The sequence below is a fragment of the Pan paniscus genome, chromosome 15 (assembly GCF_029289425.2).
Source record: "Pan paniscus chromosome 15, NHGRI_mPanPan1-v2.0_pri, whole genome shotgun sequence".
NCBI lineage: Eukaryota > Metazoa > Chordata > Mammalia > Primates > Hominidae > Pan > Pan paniscus.
Genome location: NC_073264.2, coordinates 15,412,306 through 15,436,167, shown reverse-complemented (window position 1 = coordinate 15,436,167; position 23,862 = coordinate 15,412,306). Strand labels below are relative to the sequence as shown.

At 37.5% G+C, this 23,862-nt stretch overlaps 2 pseudogenes; both read left to right on the top strand.

The window, feature by feature from the left end:
- Window positions 1-2,551: 2,551 nt before the first annotated feature.
- On the top strand, window positions 2,552-2,923 carry LOC117978888 (cyclin-dependent kinase 2-associated protein 2-like; annotated as a pseudogene).
- A 3,393-nt stretch (window positions 2,924-6,316) lies between these two features.
- On the top strand, window positions 6,317-16,160 carry LOC129395172 (unconventional myosin-Vb-like; annotated as a pseudogene).
- Window positions 16,161-23,862: the final 7,702 nt, after the last annotated feature.

Below are 23,862 nucleotides of genomic sequence, written 5' to 3'. Positions count from 1 at the left end.
AGTCCCCCACTATTATTGTGTTGCTGTCTATCTTATTTCTTATGTTTACTAGTGATTGTTTATAAATTTGGGAGCTCCAGTGTTAGGTTCATGTATGTTTAGGATTGTCATGTTTTTCTGTTGAATGAGACCTTTACCATTATATACTGTCTGTCTTTGTCTCTTTTAGCTACTGTTGCTTTAAAGTTTGTTTTGTCTCATATGTGAATAGCTACCGCTGCTCGCTTTTGGTGTCCATTTGCATGAAATGCCTTTTTCTACCACTTTCCTTAAGTTTATGTAGGTCGTTATGTGTTAGGTGAGTCTCCTGAAGGCAGCAGATAGTTAGTTGGTGAGTTATTATCCATTCTGTGGTTCTGTATCTTGTAAGTGGAGCATTGAAGCCATTTACAACCAACATTAGTATTAAAAAGTGAGGTACCATTATGCTCTCTGTTGCCTCTGTACTTTGTTTTTGTTTTTTGTTTTTGCTTTTTAACTGGTATTTTTGTTTTATAGGTCTTGTGTGATTTATGCTTTAATGAAGTTCTGTTTTGATGTGTTTCCAGGGTTTGTTTCATGATTTAGAGCTCCTTTTAGCAGTTCTTACAGTGCTGGTTTGGTAATGGCAAATTCTGTCAGCATTTGTTTGTCTGAAAATGACTGTATCTTTCTTTCATATATGATGTTTAGTTTTGCTGGATACAGAATTCTTGGCTGATAATTGTTTTGTTTGAGAAGGCTGAAGAAAGGGCCCCAATCCCATCTAGCTTTTAAGGTTTCTGCTGCAAAATCTGCTGTTAGTTTGATAGGTTTTCCTTTATAGGTTACCTAGTGCTTCTGTCTCACAGCTCTTAAGATTCTTTCTTTTGTCTTAACTTTGGATGACCCAATGACAATGTGCCTAGGCTAAGATCTTTTTGTGATGAATTTCCCAGGTGTTATTTGTGCTTCTTTTATTTGGATGTCTAGGTCTCTCACAAGGCCATGGAAGGTTTCCTTGATTATTCCCCCGAATATGTTTTCCTAGCTTTTAGAATTCACTTCTTCCTCAGGTACACCAATTAGTCTTAGGTTTCATTGTCTTAGGCCCCACCACTGGGGCCACTACACATGACATGGGATGTGGGCTATCGGGCAAAGGGTGCGGAGATGGGGTGCTGCCAGGGGAGCCAAGGAGGAAAGAGAGCGCTTTCCAAATTGTCTTCCAGGGTTTCAATGTGCATTTTATTAACTCAGAATCTGTCGGGAATAATACTAGGGAGCTACCTTTCCCTGGAGATGGGTCTTGTCAGTGGAGTGAGATAGGCTGGGGGGAGGAAGAGGAATGGGAGGCTCAGTTTATAAATATTAAGATCAGCAAGGGTGTGCTGCTGGCAGGAGCAGAGGGAGCCTGGAGATTTGGGTGGCTGCCGTTGGTAAGTGGTTGCAATCCAGAGAGTGGGATTGAGTTCCTCCCTTGTCATGTTAGCATCCCGTTTCCTGGGCGCGGGTCTAATGCCCTGCAGGTGGTCATTTCACTCATGGTGGCTTTGTCTCTCTTCTGCCATCTCCAGACTCAGCTTCGCACTCCAGGGCTGCGTACCACCAGCCACTGTCATGTTAACCCCTTCCCAGGCCAATGTGTCCTTGGCCTGGAGCCCGATCTGCTGGACAGCATGGGACCGTCCATTTTCGGGGTGGTGGGCAACCTGGTGGCCATCGTGGTGCTGTGCAAGTTGCGCAAGGAGCAGAAGGAGACCACCTTCTACACAGTTATGCGGCTGGCTGCCACCGACCTGTTGTTCACTTTGCTGGTGAGCCAGGTGACCATCGCCATGTACATGAAGGGTGGGTAACCTGGGGGCCAGCTGCTGTGCGAGTACAGCATCTTCAGCCTGTTCTTCTTCAGTCAGTCCGGCCTCAGCATCGTCTGTGCCGTGATATCTATACAGGTAATTTGTGTTAGACATTCTTAGAAGAGTTTCAAAAGTTTTATGTTTGTATCTCGGTTATAAACAGAGTCCTCAAATGCATACAAAGGAAATCATGCCATGATTGAATTTTAGCAGGAATAAGTTTATTTTACCTATTCAAAATTAAAATACTTTTGTTGTGTTTGAACATGTGTTTTAAAGATATGTTTTTGAAAAAAGTTTAAGTACATATTTAATCATGTCCCCTTTTCTATCCCAAGAAATAATTTCATATATAGTTTATTTAAATTTTTTAACAAAAATGTAGCATGATTTTTTAAAATTGTATATTTTATTTAACCCAATATATATCCAAAATATTGGGTCAATATGTAATCAATATAAAAATTGTTAGACATAGTTTGCATTCTTTTTTCATATGAAATCTTTGAAATCCATTGTGTATTTTACATTTTAGGATGTCTCAACTCAAATGTGAAATTTTCATGGAGAATATTTGAACTGTATTTAGAGTAATACAAATTGCAGTTAAAAAGTTTAATATAGATTTACCAGGGGGCGTGCAGACTGCTTGCCAATCAGATCGCTGCTGAGCGGTCCCACAGCCAACCCCTGAAGAGCAGCCTGCTGGCTTCCCCAGCGCCCAGGAGTTGGGGATGTCCTACAAACCTACCACCCCTGCCCCCAGCAGCACCCCCGGCTCCAGCACCCCTGGGCCAGGCACTCCGGTCCCTACAGGAAGCGTCCCATCGCCGTCGGGCTCAGGGCCGGGAGCCACTGCCCCTTTCAGACCGCTGTTTAAAGACTTTGGACCGCCTACCATCGGTTGTGTGTAGGCCATGAAACCACCTGGTGCCCAGGGCTCCCAGAGCACCTACACGGAACTGCTGTTGGTCACAGGGGAGATGGGCAAGGGGATCTGGCCCACCTATGCTTGCAGCAAGAGTGCCGTGAAGCGCCCGAAGAGAGGTATCATCCATCCCTAGTCAGAGTGCCTGGTAGAGACAGAGTGGAATGCCCACACTTAACAGGAAGCTCCTAGGCCTCTGTGTCTGGATTTCAGAGCACCTGCTTCTCCCTGGCCTTCATCCCTAGTTGCACTAACCATCCTGGGCTTCCTGTCCTGTGTCCCTTGATGGGTGCCCTCCAGGAACCAAGGGGCGGTTCTCACTCCAGGTGGCAGCACTAAGGACCCCCCTCCCCACCCCACCCCACCAACGCAACAAGAGTTAGCAGTGAGGTCCCCGTGAGTCCCACCCATGACCGGCCGACAGTGTTGCCCACTGGAACTTTCTGTGGCCCCCACCACTCAGCCCTTCCCAGCACTTGTCCGGAGCCTCCTTCTCCCTCAGCACAGCTCAGGCCTCAGGCCTGACACTTCCCTGCTTTGTGTCTTTTGCTAAATATGTCCTTTCTATATTAATAAAAGATGCTTTGGAGTTATGCTCTCTAAAAAAAAGTTTAATATAAAGGAGAAATAAAAGGAAATTTAGCAAAGAAATATGTAGATGAATATTTAAATACTCAGAGGTGACATTACTACCAGACATAATGAGATTATCAGATGTTTCATTTACTTATGATTAATATGTTTGTATTTCTTTTTTATTCATTTTATTTTATTTATGTATTTATTTATTTTTATTATACTTTAAGTTCTTGGGTACATGTGCACAACGTGCAGGTTTGTTACATATGTATACATGTGCTGTGTTGGTTTGCTGCACCCATTAACCTGTCATTTACATTAGGTATTTCTCCTAATGCTTTCCCTCCCCCAGCCCCCCACCCCATGACAGGCCCCAGTGTGTGATGTTCCCTTGCCTGTGTCCAAGTATTCTCATTGTTTAATTCCCACCTATGAGTGAGAATATGCAGTGTTTGGTTTTCTGACCTTGCAATAGTTTAAACAAACTAGGAAGTTCAGAAGTCACTTTACAAGAGAAATAAAGAAAAATAAAGTATTAATGACATTGGTAACAGAATAAAAATTAGAGTTAGACAAAGTATTAACAAGCAAGCTTATATATTTATAAGAGATGGGAAAATATTAGAAAGGAATAAATCATGTCTTGTCAACATGAAGAAAAAGTGTATTTTTTTTTGTTAACTTATTATTGTGTTTCCTTGTATAATTTTCACTTGGTTTTGCTGGTTTTACTACTTGCTTCATTCTTCCAAAAACTACATCTTCATAGACCATTTCAGCTTTTGCTATGTGGGCAGAATTATAAAACCCAATTTCAAAATTTCAACTGAACGTTGTCAGCATTTTTCTTTGGGCTTTTTATTGAAAAAAAACCTAAGTAATTGTGTGTGTGTGTATTTTAGTATTACCATGAATGTAATAACAATAAAATCAAACAAAAACAAATGGATATGCAATATGTTGGACTAGCATCTCAAATATGAAAAAGGCATTGCCAACAGTGATATGATTTTTTTCAAAATGGTAAGCTTTTTAAAGTATAATCTTATTTTAACCTAAAATCTTACTATCAGAAAATGCAGTGTACATTAAAATGTTCTGAAATGCTTTATTCACATTTATTAAATGGTTGTACTCACTCAGATATCTACAAATTGGTTTTTCACTTATGTAATTATCTTATAGAATGTTCAAAAGTCATGCAGAATGTGAGATAATTTTCTATTGAATATGATTGTTTTATCATTGCAAGACATCAAACATCCCTGTTTCCTGCCAAATGAATGTACAATAGCAATAAATGTAAAGATGTGTTTTTTGGAAAAGACACACTTTTGAGTTATAAAACAAGGATTTTAAAACTTGAATTGTTACAGTGAGTATGTCTTAATATAGACTACAGTCACTTTAGATAAAAAATTACCTCACATCTATTTTCAATATTACTTAAAGATGTTCATTTAGTGGCCAATATTTTTTTTTGCCTAGAGGCAGATATTTTGCCACATGGCTATTTATGAAACTGTATTTAAATGCATGTACACATATAAAAGCTGCCACTGTGGCTGTAAACTATTACAAGTTATCAAGATTAAAAAATAAACCAAAAAATTTTCAGTTTTTCTATAAAATGTCTTTACTCGAGTCCAAATTTAGAGGTTTAAAATGCTTCAAATTAATAAAACCAAGTGTTTCACATATTTCAGTTGGAATGGCATTTGTCCTAGTTTTATTAGTGAAGCAGCAGACTGCATTTTTTCACTCTCATACACCTTCAAAAGGTGGACAGAAAAATTTGATAAAACTTCTAGGGCATTATCTGATGAAACACATTAAACACTAAAGGAGATATACAACTTCATTGCTTGTAAAAGACATATAAGAAGGAAACCTACATACATATATCTATCAGTTTTGGATTTTCAAGAAATATTTGCCTTAAAGTGAGCTTCATAACAGTATGTGTTTTCCAACAAAGCCAAGGAAAGTAAGTTTGGCACAAGGATCTGGAAGTCTACCTGTGTGGCATAATTACATTGAATACATTCCACAAATAAGGCAGAAATGTATAGTAGAGTGTCCATTATAGAGGAACACTCAATAAATATTTAATAAAGTGCTTAAAATTTCTCATTATTGACCTGAACAATGAGTATACTTATTACGTTTGCCAGTGACAGATATTAAAAGTGGAGATTGAAGGAAAAATGATGTATAGAAGAGAGATTTTACCTTCAAAGTGACATAAATAATTTGAAGAAATTGAGGGAAGTGACTTGCTTAAATATCCATACAGTAAATATTTATTGTGTGCTTACTGTGTGCACTGGGAACTAAGCAGTGAAAAAAATACAAAGGAAAACATCAACAACGTCTCTTCTATCATGGAGCTTACATTCTACCAGTAAGAGAAAGACCATCAACAAATACATATGTAGTATAACATGACTATGAATGGTATGGAGAAAAATAAGAACAGTAATGGGGATGTGGGGGCCTGGGGATTTATTTTATATAAGGATAGACAACAAAGGCCTCATTACTAAGTAATTTTACTCAATCCTTTTTTCAATTTATTTATTTGTTGATTCCATAATACTTATTTATGTATTTATGTATTTTAATTTATTTTTTATTTTTAGAATCAGGGTCTTGCTCTGTCACCCAGGCTGAAGTGCAGGGGTGTGATCATAATTCACTGTAACCTTACTCCTGGGCTCAATTGATCCTCCCATCTCAGCCTCCCAAGTAGCTTCGTCTACAGGCATGTGCCACCATGCTTGGCTAATTAAAAAAAAAATTTAGAGATGGGGTTGTGCTATGTTGCCCAGGCAGGTGTCAAAATCTTGGCCTCAAGCAATGCTCCTGCTTTGGCCTGTCGAAGCATTGGGATTATAGGCATGGGCCACCGTGCCTGGCCCTCTAATATGTATTTAGCATATACACTGTGATAGGCACAAGAAAGTCTCTGATAGTTCAGTAAAAAACTGCAATGATGTTTGCAACAGGTAATTAAGTTTGGCCACGATTCTTTTGAGTGTCATAACACTGTCCTAAGAAAAAGTCTATATTTCCACTTTACTGGGTCTGTAAAACTCAAACTCAAGGTTAAAAAGTTCTGATTTTGGGGGTTGAAATCATAATCCAACTAAAAGCCAGAAATGTGGAGCCATTTTTTTATTTTAAGTGAATCATAAGCAGTCTTGTATTTAAGACAGATAAAATTATTGTACAGTATTATGTTTTCTGTACTCAAAATGAGAGAAAACCACGAGGGTTGTTAATGTTTGAAAAAAGAAGGCATCTATGAGGAAGCTTTATATTGGTAGAAAGTGTGAAAGGAAAATAAAATCTCAGGACCCCAAACTCACTATGACAAAGGAAAATTAAGCTTGGAACCTGAGTCATGCAAAAACTGCCATCCTTTTGTTCCCAAACAGCTGTAATTTCATATGCTTACTTTAACTTATGTAAAATGTAGATTTACTGAGAGGATGAATGCACAACTGACTCCTTCCTCCTGTTTTTGCCACATGTAACATACAGATTCACTGAGCACTAATCAGAGCCTCACAAGAATGTAGCCATTTGCTTCCTTGCCTTCCCTCTCTCCTTCTTTTCCTCCCCTGTTTTAATTTCCGGCCTGCTTCCTCTTTCTCCTTTAAATACTGAAGTTCCCAAAACCCTCTTTAGAAAAAGCACAGGACATCGCCTACTTGTGACTTGTGATTCTTTTTCCCAGGTGTATCCTCCACCTTGCAAAGCAAAATCTCTAAATCACTTGAGATCTGCCTCATTCACTTATTGGTTTACAAAAGGAAGTTGGAAAAAACCACTCTTCTTGCAATGCACAAATGACTGTTTTATAGTAACTTTATTGCCTATGCAATCAATCACATATTTGATATAATTATAGTATCAGATGATAAACGTAGATGTAAAAAATCTATCTGTAAAAGTGACTTTTCTTATTTCCCCTCTCTCCTTTACTCCCCTACTGTGCTTTGAATTCTTTATTTTCATATTCACTTTGGTGGCTTCGGATCATTTCCAAACCTACTCTAATGGTAGCATGATAGCATCCAGTGAGTTTGTTGTTGTTGCTGTTGTGATAGGACCATAGACTTTCACATCTAGTTGTGATATCACATGCTCACATTGTCTAACTACTTCATTTTACAGTTGAAGAAATTGAGACACAAGGTAAGGTGACCTGCCCAGTTCCAATCTAGTTATATAATAAAAGAATGGCTAATATTTAATAAATAATATGAGTCAGGCACTGGGAAAATAAGGCACTTTTTTTTTTTTTGAGACGGAGTCTCCTTCTGTCGTACAGGCTGGAGTGCAGTGGCGTGATCTCGACTCACTACAAGCTCCGCCTCCCGTGTTCATGCCATTCTACTGCCTCAGCCTCCCCGGTAGCTGGGACTACAGGCACCCACCACCACGCCCAGCTAATTTTTTGCATTTTTAATAGAGATGGGGTTTCGCCGTGTTAGCCACGATGGTCTCGATCTCCTGACCTCATGATCCGCCTGCCTCGGCCTCCCAAACTACTGGGATTATAGGCTTGAGCCACCGCGCCCGGCAGTAAGGCACTATTTTTATCCCTATTTAAAAATGTAGAAACTGAGCCAAAGAGAGGATATGGTATTTGCCTGGGATCATAGGATTAGTAAATGTCTGAGTTGGTATTTAAAGGCAGGCTGCCGGATTTCATAGCTCATCCACAATTGCATGCCACTCAAGTCTTCTGGCTCCGACTTCTCTGCAATTTACACAGCCCTACGCTGCCTTCCTCCTAAACTCTCCAACCTCCTATTTTTTTCAGCTCTAAACTTTGATTCCCTAAACACAGCAGTCAGGGACAGGTGGAAGATTGTTGTCAAAACAACAGGCAGCAGCATTATGGTTTAGCCTGTTTTTATATCTATTTTAGTCTACAGATTAGTGTACTTTTCTCAATTATGCATACTTTTCCATTCTGCCAAAAATTTATTTTAAGGCTGTTAAAGCTGTAGTCAATTTCTCACTTTGATCTTCCAAAGGAACCTGCTGTATCTTTTTCATTCTGTGCAAAAATAGGCATTTTAGGATCCACTCAATGCTAAAGTCATTGAGTAGCTACAGACTTGCTATTTGTTTCTCCATTGTTATATTTTCATAGTTTTAGAATCTGAGCAGCATTTAATTTGTCTATGCTTTATATTTTCCTTTAGAGAAAGAACACAGTGATACTTGCTCATAGTGTTAGAGGAATAATCCGAAAGAGAGAAATTATTCTTTGAATATCCACCATGACTGAATACTTAGTAATACTGAAACCTACTTATAAAACAAAACAGAAAACCTCCAAAAAACCAAATAAACAACAACAAAACTTAAAACTAAAAAAGTACTGGAAGTCTCAGAAGTATTTAGCAGTTATTCTTGCTCCTTCAAATGAAAAGATGCTTTATCGTATCCTCTATGGAGAGAATTCTGACAGTATTTATCAAAGACCTTACATTTATTCACCTTTTGCCCTAACAATTTCATAACTTAAAAATATATACAACAATGTATAATATAGCATTTTTTGTAAGGGAAATAATCAGAAAGAGTCTAAGTGTTCAACAATAGGGCACTTGTTGAATTATGATACAATCACACAATAAGGTCTTCATAGAGCCCATTAAAATGATGTTATTGATATTTATTTATTAATAGGAGAAATCATTTAGAATTTTTGGTTAAGACCTTTAACTAAGCACAAAGTCTATGAAATAATGTGCACAACATTCCATATTTTCATAAGGGGAATGACTTTTAAAACTACCCTGCAATCATCTCATTTTACACAAATGTCTAGGCAGGTTTGTTACCCGGGTATATTGTGCCATGCTGAGGTTTGGGGTATGACTGATCTCATCATGCAGATACGAAGCTTAATACCCTGTAGTTTTTCAACCCTGGCTGCCCTCCCTACTGCCTCTACTAGTCTCCATTGTCTATTATAGTCATCTTTTCTTTTTTTAAAAAAAATCTGTTTTTCTGATTTTTTTATTAGGTAAAAAATGGAAAAACAAAATATAATTTTCATTCAATACATATTTCATCCTTATGCGTTATTTTTTGAGAAAGTGAAGTCCATTTAGAATGATAGCAGTTCATCAACCAAATAATTCATCTTCACACAGTTTCAATAACTTCAGAAATTTTCTTCATCTCTCTCTCTGTAGAAATTCTCAAACTGTGGAATGGTCATCTTTATCGTCATAAATACTGTCATCTTTATGTCCAAGAGTATCCAACATTTAGCTACCAAACTACTACCCAAATCTGATTAATTGATCATGTTGATTCTGTCACATTCTACTTGTCATATCAGATTTTTATTAAAGAAATCATTAGCTTATCTATTATTGTTACTGGGGCTGTAAGAAAATTTTATAATTCATTTGGATCAATCCTCTTCTTAATGGTCTTATTTGAGAATAAAACTTGATTCTGTCTTAGCCTGTCATTGAATAAGCCAGTGACCTGGGGCAAATCTAAGTGCTTCATCTGTAAACTATGAATAATAATAGAGTCCCTCTGCCTGTCACACATGGGTATAGTAAGGTTCCATTTTAAAAATGGCTCTTATTATGTTACCTGAAAGGCATTCTATAATGATGAGTGGCAAGGTGGTCTTAGCAACAGTGCAGTGAAAATTGGGACCATTTTCTGTCGCTATCATTTCTATTTTTGTGATATCCTATTTAAATTAGTCTTAGGATGTAATTCAAAGGAGTGATGTAATTGGAATTTTCTTCTTTTTTTTTTTTTTTTTTTTTTTTTTTGAGACAGAGTTTCCCTCTGTCGCCCAGGTTGGAGTGCAGTGGCGCAATCTGGGCGCACCGCAAGCTCCACCTCCTGGGTTCACGCCATTCTCCTGCCTCAGCCTTGTGAGTAGCTGAGACTACAGGTGCCCGCCACCGCACCTGGCTAATTTTTTGTATGTTTGGTTGAGACGGGGTTTCACCATGTTACCCAGGATGGCCTCGATCTCCTGACCTCGTGATGCGCCCATCTCGGCCTCCCAAAGTGCTGGGATTACAGGCGTGAACCACCGCGCCCGGCCCATAATTGGAAATTTTTGTACTGTTAGATCTAAGAGTATTTTATGTGGTATAATAAAAGATTAATTTAGTGAACCTCATTAGATAATTAGCATGGAATATATTATGCACTGCCATGCAGGGGCCTAAGAGAATGGTCCACACGTCTTGCGAAGTTGATATGAAGACAGGCAACAAGACAGTCTAGCTGAGTAAAAGTCTGTAGACATCTCTAAGGAGGAGTGGTTAGAGAATGCCCTGACTGTGGATAGCTGGCATATTTTACCCCAGAAAGAAGAGCACAGAGTGGCAGAGAGTACTTGAGATTTAAATAAGAAAAGAGGATGAAAAAATTACTTTCACTAATTATACATTTTCTCAAGAATGGACTTATTCTCTATTTTCTATTGCCTCTTGAGAAATCATTATTTTGCATTCAGTCAACATAATTATTAAGACTAATTGTGGAGGGTGTTCAAAATGGAAAAACAGCAGTCCCTATGATTATATTTTATTTATGAATGATCACTCATTTGTAACTTTTCCTTCAGTTAGATGTTTTTTAATGCAAAAATACCTTTTTAGCACCAGTACAATTTGTGAAACTAAATGAGAAATTCAGGCATATATGTAATTTTATGTGTAAAATATTCCATTTTTTTCTGTTAATGAAGTAAGTATGTTTAACATGAGATATATCCTCTTAATAAATTTTTAACTGTGCAATACAATCCTGTTAACTCTACCTGCTCTGTTGACAGCAGATCTCTAGAACTTATTCATCTGTTATAACTGAATTTTATACCCATTGAACAGCAACCCCCCATTTCCCCTCCTTCCAGACCCTGGCAACAAGTATTCTACTCTATTTCTAGGAGTTTAACTATTTTAGATATCTTACGTAAGTGGAATCAGGCAGTATTAAAACACACTTTCAATTAGTAATGACTATAATTCGGATAATTTAAATAAGAGAAAGCAAACATCACTACTACTAGCTTTTGGGGGAAAATATTACAAATATGGATATTGTGATAAAAGTGTACAATATTTTTTATGTTTGTGCACTTAGATCCGTGTTCAAACTTTGCCACCTATACATGTATAGCACATTTGAATATGTGCTACAGTATGCCATTTATAAAGACTGAAAATAACATTTTTATAAAATATTATTATTTATTTGGCAACCTCATGAGCTTTGGCTTCAAAAATACCTGATTTACAAAGCATAATCCTAGTGCTGGAGAACAGATCAGTGGCTGCCAAAGGTTAGGGTTGGTTGGAAGATGTGATTAGTGAGGGATAACATGAAAACATGTACTTTCTTTGTGGTGATAGAGCAGTTCTGCATCCAGATTATGGTGATGGTTACATAAATCTGCACTTCATAGATCTATACACACACATCACACATACACTCACACCCACCTACACAAGAGTACATGTAAAATCCTTAGAAATATGAATAGGGTCTGAACCTGAGTTAATGGTATGGAAACAATGTGAATTTCCTGATTTTGGCAACATACTAGGTTAAGTTAGATATAATTATTGGGGAAAGTTGGCTGAAAATAACACGGTCATTCTTTTTACTATTTTTTAACTTCTTGTGAGTCAAATTATTTAAAAATAATTGGTGTTAAACAAAGACAAAAAATCTAAAATTTCTAAAATCAAAGCCCTTATGAATTTGAACATATTATTTGATTTCTTTAGTAGACCCTGATTTCTTCACCTGTAAAAATGGAATGATAGTAGAATTTCTATCTCATTATTGTCATGCTTAAACCATACCATTTATGTAAGTGCCCAGTACTGTGTCTGGTGAACAATAATGCTTAAACACTGAGTTCCCCACTTTTTTGTGGCTGTTGGTTTTCAGGTGGTTTTTAAGTTCCTAAGTGGAAGTTTGTTTAAAAAGAGGCAGTCAAAATAAACAGCGATGTCTCAGAGCATCATCTGAACAAGAAAGGAAGGTGTTCTCCATCCCTTGAAATGGTCTCAGTCCTCTTTTATTGTTTAGCTCTCATGTGAGTCTTCACAAATAACCTCAAGAATTGCTACAACACCAACAGAGAATTAACTCTCATTGAGTTTTTAGCTCAGTAGATTCTGGGTCCTAAAATTTATGGACTCACCTGCTTTTTAAATTTTTCCCATTTAGAAATATTCAATTTAAATCTTCCTTCAGTAAGTAATTGTTAACTATTAACAATCCTAACGTTATAATAAAGTCAGAAGTAACATTTATTACTTTTGTTTTCCACTCATACTGCTTGCAGTCCATAAGCATAGAGCATTTTGGTCTTTCCAAATATCTAAAGGAAGATAATCAAAATCAAAACTAAGAAATCCTACTCTGAAGTCATATCTCTCTAACTAGATTGTATATTTATTGAGGGTGTTGACTATATTTTCTTTTCCAGAAGAATAAAACAAATACAAGGTTGGGACGAATTGAATTCAGTGGGGGATGGAGAGGGGAAGGAGTCAAGGTTCTTCACCCTTTTCTTTGCTTTGATAACTTTATCTGTGAGATCCTAGTTAAAAGAACATGACTATGTAAAGAAGTAAGTGCTTGAAAGGCCCACTGTATTAGGAGATTAGGAATTGTTAGCTTGAAAAGACATAAATGGAAAGAAAACATAATACAGAGACAAAATACATGAAATTTGTATTGTGGTACACATGTGCTTTGTGATCATATTTCTGTGTCATAAACAAAAAAAAAAGTATAAAGTTTAACCAAGAGAAATTTAGGGCACATAGAAGCATTTACGTGTTTTCATACTATGAGCTGGGGCTAAGGTGTCCTTTACCATGACAGTTGGTGAAGCATAAGAACAAATCAATTCACAAATGGTCTGGTAAATTCCAATTTCCGCATCTTAAATCATAGACCTAAGTCAGTCAAAGTCAGTCATATATATAGATATATGTGTGTGTGTTTGTGTGTGTGTGTATATATATATATATATATATATATATATATATACAGGCACCTACTTAAGTGGTATGATTTAAGCATGACAATAATGAGATAGGAATCATACTATTATTCCATTTTTACAGGTGAAGAAATCAAGATCTACAAAAGAAATCAAATAATATGTCCAAATTCATATGGGCTTTGATTTTTGAACTTTCAAATTTTTGTCTTTGCTTAATACCTTTTGTTTTAAAATAATTTGACTCATAAGAAGTTAAAAAAAGAAGTAAAATGAATGACTATGCTATTTTCAGGCAACTTTCCCCAATGATTATATATAACTTAACCTAGTACATTGCCAAAATCAGGAAATTGACATTGTTTCCATACCATTAACTTAGGTTCAGACCCTATTCATATTTCTAAGGATTTTACATGTACAGATGTGTTTGAATGTATGTGTGATGTGTGTGTATAGATCTATGAAGTGTGGATTTATGTAACCATTACCATTATCTGGATGCAGAACTGCTCTATCACCACAAACAAAGTACACGTTTTCACGTTATCCCTCACTAATCATATCTTCCAGCCAACCCTAACCCTTGGCAGCTACTGTTCTGTTCTCCAGCACTGGGATTATGCTATGTAATTCAGGTATTTTTTTTGAAACCAAGCTTATGATGTTGCTAAATAAATAATAATGTTTATAAACTATTATTTTCAGTCTTTATAAATGGCATACTGTAGCACATATTCCAATGTGCTATACATGTATAGGTGAGCCAAAGTTTGAACATCGATCTAAGTGCACAAACATAAAAAATATTGTATGCTTTTATCATAATATCTCTATTTGTAATCTTTTTCCCCCAATACTAGTAGTAGTGATGTTTGCTTTCTCTTATTTAAACTATCAGAATCTTTAAACATTCTCTTATTTAAACTATAGTCATTACTAATTGAAAGTATGTTTGAATACTGCCTGATTCCACTTACACAAGATAGATATATATCAGTCATATCTATGTGTATGTATATATTTATATATATGTCAGTCATATATATGTGTGTGTATATATTTATATATATATGTCAGTCATATATATGTGTGTATATATTTATATATATCACGTACACACATATATAGATGGAGTTAGGTCTATGATCTCTGTATATATTTATATACACACATATGTATTTTTAAACTGTTACATGAAGCAAATAGTACAGTTGATTTCATATAAAAAGAGTTATTGGATGTATATGGGCAAAACTTAATGCATATGGGCAAATAAATTGATGAACTTACAGACTCATTTATTTGACATATATTTATTGTGTGGTCTCTATTGAATGCTGGGTATCTTCCAGGAGCCTAAAATTCAGCAGTGAATGTAACAGGCTCAAATCCTTGTCCTCAAGTGGCTAATATTCTAATCGAGGGAGAAGACAATAAACAAAGTTAATAAGCAAAATATTCAACATACTAGTTGATAGGAAGTTCTTTGGTGAAAAATAAAGTAAGAGGAAAAGAATGAGAGGAAGCTCTAAAAGCAACTGAAGATTTACATGAAGAAGCTGCCCAGGCGTTGGCCCAGAGTGAGAGGAAGCACCATGAGTTCAACAGGCAGGTCACAGTTCAGTGGAAAGAAAAGGATTTCCAGGGCATGTTGGAGTGCCACAAAGAGGGCGAGGCCCTCATCCTCAACCTGGTGACAGACTTGAAGCCCCAGATGCTGTTGGACACAGTGCCCTGTCTCCCCGCCTATATCCTCTACATGTGCATCCGGCTCACGGACCAAACCAACGATGATCTCAAGGTGCACTCCCTGATGACCTCCACCACCAACGGCACTAAGAAAGTCCTGAAGAAGCACAGTGATGACTTTGAGATGACGTCATTCCTGTTATCCAACACCTGCCACCTTCTTCACTGTCTGAAGCGGTACAGCGGGGATGAGGGCTTCATGACTCAGAATACTGCAAAGCACAACGAACACTGCCTTAAGAACTTTGACCTCACCGAATACCATCAGGTACTGAGCGACCTTTCCATTCAGATCTACCAGCAGCTCTTTAAAATTGCTGAGGGTGTGTTACAGCTGATGATAGTTTCTGCCATGTTGGAAAATGAGAGCATTCAGGGTCTATCTGGTGTGAAGCCCACTGGCTCCCAGAAGCACTCCTCCAGCATGGCAGATGGGGATAACTCATACCGCCTGGAAGCTATCATCTGCCAGATGAATGCCTTTCATACAGTCATGTGTGACCAGGGCTTGGACCCTGAGATCATCCTGAAGGTATTCAAACTGCTCTTCTACATGGTCAATGCAGTGACTCTTAATGACCTGATCCTGTGGAAGGACGTCTGCTCTTGGAGCACAGGCATGCAACTCAGGTACAATATAAGTCAGCTTGAGGAGTGGTTTTGAGGAAGAAACCTTCACCAGAGTGGAGTAGTTCAGACCATGGAACCTCTGATCCAAGCAGCCCAGCTCCTGCAATTAAAGAAGAAAACCCAGGAGGATGCAGAGGCCATCTGCTCCCTGTGTGCCTCTCTCAGCACCGAGCAGATTGTCAAAATTTTAAACCTTTAGCCTCCCCTGAATGAATTTGAAGAACAGGTAACAGTGGCCTTTATACAAACGATCCAGGCACAACTACAAGAGCAGAATGACCCTCAGCAACTGCTATTAGATGCCAAGCACAGGTTTCCTGTTTTGTTTCCATTTCATCCATCTTCCCTAACCATGGAGTCAATCCCAGCATGTCTCAATCTGGAGTTCCTCAATGAAGTAGATGCATGTTTAGTCTGATTCTCAATGTGAGCAAAAAGGAAGTATAGACAGTAAAGTAAATTCAAGGATCTGTTAAATCTGGTAAAAGTAGATCAAATCAGAGATTGACAGCCTGTGGAGGGTGCTGAACTATACAGAATTAGACACAACTATGGCGTTATTTTTTGTACATACTGCTCAGAATAAAAACACTTGAAATGTGGAAGATTTTAAGTTTGATTTCAGTCCAACAAATATACATAATAATTTATAGACACCAAGCAGTCCCCATAGCCATCTACAAGATGCCAATTCTATAAAATGAAGCTGCTGAGTTTTAATCTTTGCATATAACTGGAGAATGTCCAAATTAAAATACTAACTATATATAAGTCACATAAATTGCCTTCAAAGGGCTTTTAACAAATAATAGTACTAATAACCATGATAATGACATATACTGACATTTCCCAAAGTTTGCAAACCATAGGTGTGGTAGAGTTTGTGGTGAGATGTGTTAAGAACAAAAATATGGGGATGAGACTTCTGAGAAATGTCCCCAAAATATTTTTTAATGGCTGATTATACAAAGACAGCAGTGTAACTGACCTCCAAACCAGACATTTTGAGTACTGGTTTCTGAAGCAAAATTAGAAGTGCCAGTCCTCAGTGTCCTCAAACGCTTTTGTGTAATCTTGGTTTAATGGAAGAGATGATTAAAATGCTGCTACCTGAATCTCCAAGTGAGAAAGATGGAAAAATAATTTGTGTCTGATGCTAGTCCATACACTTTCCAAGTCCCACAAAACTCTCACAAAAATGTATATAAGCTAAATATTACAAAATGATAACAACTTGTTTTATTTATAGATGTAAAAACCAAACAATGTGAAAGCTTTTAATCTCTTAATACCATTAAGCCTCCAGTAAGAGCCTCATATAATGCTCTACTATTCCAAACAACTGAATAGTAAAACAAACTAACCTCGCACATCAGATTATCTGAAAAACCTTCAAAAATACTCAGTTCAGGGATTACTATTATACAAAAGTTTGGGTTTTTTTCAAGAGAATAAAATGGCTTAGGTCAACTTTCCCCTTTCAGGTTATTTTCAACGTTTTTCAAACGTTGTAATTCAAAATTGTAAATATCTCTCCTATGAAATAAGGATTTTAAAAAAGAGTAATTCAGTAATATAACAGACGTAGATGTTTGCTGCTCTTAGAATTTTTTGTTTGTTTGTTTTTGGGCTCTTCAAAAGCAAGCATTCAGTTAGAAACCCATATTATTCTTTCCATACATTTTTAATTATACTTAAAGTTCTAGGGTACATGTGCACAATGTGCAGGTTTGTTGCATATGTATACATGTGCCATGTTGGTTTGTGGCACCCACTAACTCGTCATTTCCATTAGGTATATCTCCTAATGCTATCCCTCCCCCCTCCCCCCACCACACAGCAGGCCCTGGTGTGTGATGTTCCCCTTCCTGTGTCCAAGTGTTCTCATTGTGCAATTCCCACCTATGAGTGAGAACATGCGGCGTTTGGTTTTTTGTCCTTGTGACAGTTTGCTGAGAATGATGGTTTCCAGCTTCATCCATGTCCCTACAAAGGACATGAACTCATCATTTTTTATGGCTGCATGGTATTCCATATTCTTTCCACACATTTTTTTTTACTGTCTTTTCCCTATTTCTTGATAGCAGTATGCTGTTTCCATGATAAGAACAAATAGTGTTTGCCAATCATAGAAGAACAGCCTTTGTATTACATTGAGAAAATGAGATTTATCCATGGATTGGAAGTAGAACAGCCTGCCTCCACCCTCCTTTACTCAACCACCCAACTTAAAAGGCTCTAGGAAACACAGCACACTCCAAGCTACCTTCTGTACTGTGCCCTTAGACCACAGCTTCCTCAGTCATTCTCTGCATCTCCTGGGGCTTAACCCAGTCTTAGCCTGCGTTGAGGCTGCTGACAGTTGTGTTCCAATCAGTTGCCATGGACATTATCCCTTCTACATCCACATTAAACATGCCAGCTTCTCTTGGGTGTCTGCAGAGCTGTGCCTTTTTCTTTCAGTTACAGTTACATAATCACTGACGTCCATGACACTCACACATGGATCCATGTGCTGACTTCATTTAGAAGGCCAATATAAAACAGCTGGGTTTGTGGCTACCTCTTTAAAGTTGTTTGTGAAGTATAATTTGCTTTTTGATGTACTTTAGTTTGAAACTGAGTCCCTTATGTAAGGACTGTCCTTAATCTTAAAAGACCAAAAATGCCTTGTTAGAGAGTTAAGGAGTTTTGACATGCAGTGGTTCCACAAATACAGTGGCTTACTGTCCTTATATACTGTCTTACACCATCATTCTCTCCATCTCTCTTGGTCACTACTGCCTGCTGTCACTGGTTAATTACTAGATGCCAAGAGCTTACTGAACAAAAGCTTGGCAATCAGAATAAATGGGGAAGGAAGGACCTTATGAATTGTCTACTTAGCCTAAGAAACGGCAGGTTTAGTTCTTCTCTTCCAAAAGATACAGGTATATCACTGGAATTGTACTTAAAATTTATAGATGACTAGCAAATATATACTTTATATGTACTTAACATTTAGATCAATCTTATTTAATACTTGGAGGTTAGAAGAAGCATCTTTAGGGGAACTATATAATATTCTGTTAGCATTTTCTCTGCATTTTAAAAAATCATTTCATCTCAAACACTTATCAGTGTCATGAAATCAGTAATGACTCTTAAACAATTCAACATAAAGGTTTGAACTCTGCACTAGATGTCTGTTTAATTTTTTAATATTTAAAATTTAGTTCAGGCTTTTCTCACCAGGTGCCTTTAGTGGTGACTAAGATAACTGACTTCTCAATTGTTTCTCTGAAATAAGTGTTGCTGTGGGAATAATTTTAATGTTCAATGTGATATCACGGTGGAGTTTTGTCTTTTAAAACATTAGAAGCATTTTAAATACTAAGAATCAAATATTTATAGATCAAACACTTGTGTTTTAAGTATTATACGGGACCTGTTTACATATAGTAAATGTGTATGTATACATGAGTTGTTGCTGAAGCCGACAAGCATATTACATACATGCATTTTCCCTGTGCCATCCTAGTTGCAGTTAGAGTTCTAGTACCTGTAGGCTCGCCTGGGAGGCAGATTAGACCCAAAGGTAGACATTTTTCCCTTTCCCTGAAGCATGATGGTGGGAGTTGATTCTTTGATTTCCTTAGTACCAAACTTTAAGGCTTTTGTAAAAAACAAAACCAAAAAACTAGGAGCTTGGAACATTTAAAAATTAACGCTGCTACCATCAATTCATCAAATATTTACTTAGAACCTTCATACATTAAGATTCTGGTAACCAATAAATTAGAATTTATTTCTTCTGCATAAAGTAAATTTTCATACACTCGACCTACTGAGACAGCAAAGGTGTCGTAATTTGAGGCATTTGTGTAATGCCTACATAACTAGATGGTAACTAAAATGGGACAGCATGGGGCAAGACCTTGTAGTTCTTCACAGAGTATTTGTCATCAGTTTCTCCAATTAATTTGCTGCATGAGCCAAATAACCATAATTCACCTTTTGTACCCACTGGAGCCATAATTAGAGAATTAGAGGGTGTAGACAGAGGTTAATGCCAATGACAAATACAGGGCAGGATTTATTATTATTATAAAGGTCATTACATACAAAAGATTTAAAAAAAAATTCCTAATTCTAACAAAGGGGATCAACCAGAAATGAAACTAAGCTACTTTCTGAAGTGACACTGTGTCAGAATAATCCAGATTTGAATATAACATTTTGCCACCCACTGACATTTAGATGAAGGACTGCCTCTCCGGAAGAGTTCAGAACATATTCAGGGGTGAACCTAACACCAGGGAAGAAAGACTACTGATGAAAATATTTTTCCACTTTGAACAAATCTGTAAACTACACCTTTCTTTATAGAAAAATGCTTGGAATAGTCACTGTAATATTTAGCTGTGGATAAAAATTTGTGAAAATAAATACTTTTGAATTAGAAAAAGCAAGGAAGAAGAATGGGGTTGATAGGATGTATATTTAAAATAGATTAACCAGGAACAACTGCACTGTGTTTTTTATATATGTGTGATAACATATGTATAATTATATATCACTATATATAATAACTATATCTTTATATCTGGTGCAGGTGAGTAAATAACCCATGCAAATATCTGGGGAAGGAATAGTCCAGGCACTACAGGAATATCAAAAAGGCCAATATGACACAAGCAGAGTAATGACAGAGTGATATGGAGTGAGGAGCAGATGAAATAATAAGAAAAGTAGGCAGGTCGTTTTGAGGGGTATGCTTCTCAAATTCTAATTTGCATATAAATCACCAAGGTTTCACATTAAAATAAAGATTCTGATTCAGGTGGTCTGGAGAGTTTATATTTCTTACAAGTTTCAGGGGATGCTGGTGCTACTGGTCTGTGTATCACACTTTGAATACCAAAGGACTGGAGATGCATGCATGGTAAGGAGCTTTGGGATGTGAGTAATGTGGGTTGAATTGTGTCTTCCCCAAAAATATGTTCAAATCCCAACTCTCAGTACTTGTAAATATGACATTACTTGGAAATAAAATCTTGCCTAGTCAATCAAGTTAAGTGGATTCAGATGGGCCCTTATCAAATGACTAGTGTGCTTGTAAGAACGTGGATATTTAGAAAAACACACAGTGGATAAAGTATGTGAAGAAGAAGGAAGAGATTGGAGTCATGTAACTACAAGCCAGAGAATGCCAAGGATTGATGGCAACTGTGAGAAGCTAGGAAAAGACAAGGAAGGATCCTCCCCTGGAGCCTTCAGAGACCATGACCCTGATGACACCTTACTTTCAACTCCTAGCCTCCAGAACTGTGAGAGAATAAATTTCTGTACTTTTAACCTACTCAGTTGGTGGTAATTTGTTACAGTAGCCTGAGGAAACTAATACCTTGAGTGGGATGGAGAGTGAAGTCATTGGAGGGTTTTAAGAGAAGAATGGCTTGGTCTGACTTATTCTTAAAGAATCACCCTAATTGCAGAAACAAGAATAGACTGAAGGCAAGGGGCTACAGGGAAGTAGGAAGATCAGTTAGGTGGCTATAGCAGTAAACCTAACTGGAGAGTGGAGAGATGGTGGTTTGAATCAGGGGGTTAGTGATGGTGGTGAGACAGGAACAGAATCTGAAGATGTTTTGAATTACTATTGATAAAATTTGTTAACATAGTATGAGCTAGAAAAAAATGAGGGTGTCTGGGAATGGTGGCTTACTCCTGTAATCACAGCACTTAGGGAGGCTGAGATGGGTGGATTACCTGAGGTCAGGAGTTTGAGACCAGCCTGGCCAACATGGTGAAACCCTGTCTCTGTTAAAAATACAAACATTAGCCGGGCATGTTGGTGGGTGCCTGTAATCCCAGCTCCTCAGGAAGCTGAGGCAAGGGAATCACTTGAACCAAGGAGGTGGTGGTTGCAGTGAGCCAAGATCATGCCATTGCACTCCAACCTGGATGACAAGAGTGAAACTCCATGTCAAAAAAAAACGTAGAATGATTTATAATACTTTGGGTAGAAACCTAGTAATGGGATTGCTGGGTCAAATGGTATTTCTGGTTCTAGACCCTTGAGAAATCACCACACTGCCTTTCACAATAGTTGAACTAACTTACACTCCCATCAACAGTGTAAAAGCATTCCTATTTCTCCATATCCTCTCCAGTGTCTATTGTTTCCTGACTTTTTAGTGGTCGCCATTCTAACTGGCATGGGATGGTATCTCACTGTGGTTTTGATTTGCATTTCTCTAATGACCAGTGATGTGGGAGATCAGTCAGGGTGGTGGGAGAAGCTATAAGGAAAGACGCAAGCCTTCTTGAAAGGTTGGAAGGTCTTGCAAAATCTTCATGAGAGAATAAAGGTGAAGGAAGAAAATTCTCTTTCTCTGAGGCTAAGGGTGAGAAGTAGGTGCAAGGAAAAGTGAAGAAGTTTATCTAAATATGCTTGTTTACTTATGTCATCAGGAAACTGACTTTTGAACTTCTGAGCATGAGACTGCTCCCTGTAAGAGGGAGCAAAAATGTTAATTACCCAGCAATTGTGTTGACTCCAGGCCTTGGACGTTATACCAGTACTGAATAAATACAAGCAGCTCTGGCTTATCGAGACTGCTAACTCTCCTCTGCCCCTAGTGCTCACAGCCTCCTAGCCTGCTCTTACCCTGTATATTTGTGTCTGAGTACTCCTTTCTTCTGTTGCTCAGCCAGGGTCTGCGGGATGGACCCGGCACAGTGATGATGAGCTTTTTTTCATATGTTTGTTGGCCACATAAATTTCTTCTTTTGAGAAGTGTCTGTTCACATCCTTTGCCCACTTTTTGATGGGGTTGGCACAAGCACATGTATGTTTACTGAAGCACTATTCACAATAGCAAAGACTTGGAACCAACCCAAATGCCCATCAATGATAGCAGCCTGGATAAAGAAAATGTGGCACATATATACCATGGAATATTATGCAGCCATTAAAAAGAATGTGTTCATGTCCTTTGCAGGGACATAGATAAAGCTGGAAACCACAGTCTCAGCAAACTAACACAGGAACAGAAAACCAAACACTGCATATTCTCACTCATAAGTGGGAGTTGAACAATAAGAACACATGAATACAGGGAGGGGAATATTACACACAAGGGCCTATCAGGGGGTGGGGGGTAAGGGAGGGATAGCATTAGCAGAAATACCTAATGTAGATGACAGGTTGATAGGTGCAGCAAACCACCATGGCACATGTATACCTATGTAACAAACCTGCCTGTCTGCACCTGTATCACAGAACTTAAAGTATAATTAAAAAAAAAAAATAGGGCTGCCAAGGGTATAAACAGGGTGTTTCGTGGCTTAATAACTGTATAACTATAAGGATGGAGTCTATTACCTCCTGATATGAGGAACATGATGAGAGAAGGTGAGAATGGGAAAGATGCTGGGTAAGTGGGGAGAATAGTAGGAGATTAAGAGCTCTTTTTGAGGTATGTTCACTTTGAGATGCCTATTTTGCCTGCAAGTGGAGATAGTAATTAGGCTACTTGGCGTAAGTCTGGAGTCCAGAGCATAGGTCTCCACTGGAGATTTATCTGATATGAGTTATTAAGAGAAATTATGATGTTTGGCAAGCATGTCCTTAAGTTGTGAGATTAACATCAAGAAGGACAATCATGTACTTCTAAAACATGGTGTTCAGTGTCACTTATTTGAAAATGTACTGGGCCATTATTTGACCTGTGACAGTTCTGACATTCATTCTAAGACTACCAGATATGAAAGTCAGGAGACTGATTATTTTCTTTTTTGGTGCTTTTCTCACTCTAAACTTCAACTTTCCATATCATTAAAGCCACTAAGGTAAACAATTAGCCTAAGAGGTATATTCATTATTTTTTTTGCTGCCTTTAAATTTGATGCCTCATTGTAAAAAATATGACCTCACTTGTATTTGTGTGGATGATATTTTAAAAGATCATACTGGGCAGAGAATATGGACAATTTCATTATTTAATACTTTAGACTAATGCCAATCATTCAAACATGAATTCTTCATTCATCTGTCTTGTCAAAGAAACAGAGCTCATATTGCATATGTGAAATATCACCTAGTGTCTATTTCAATCGTATATATTTTCTGTTTG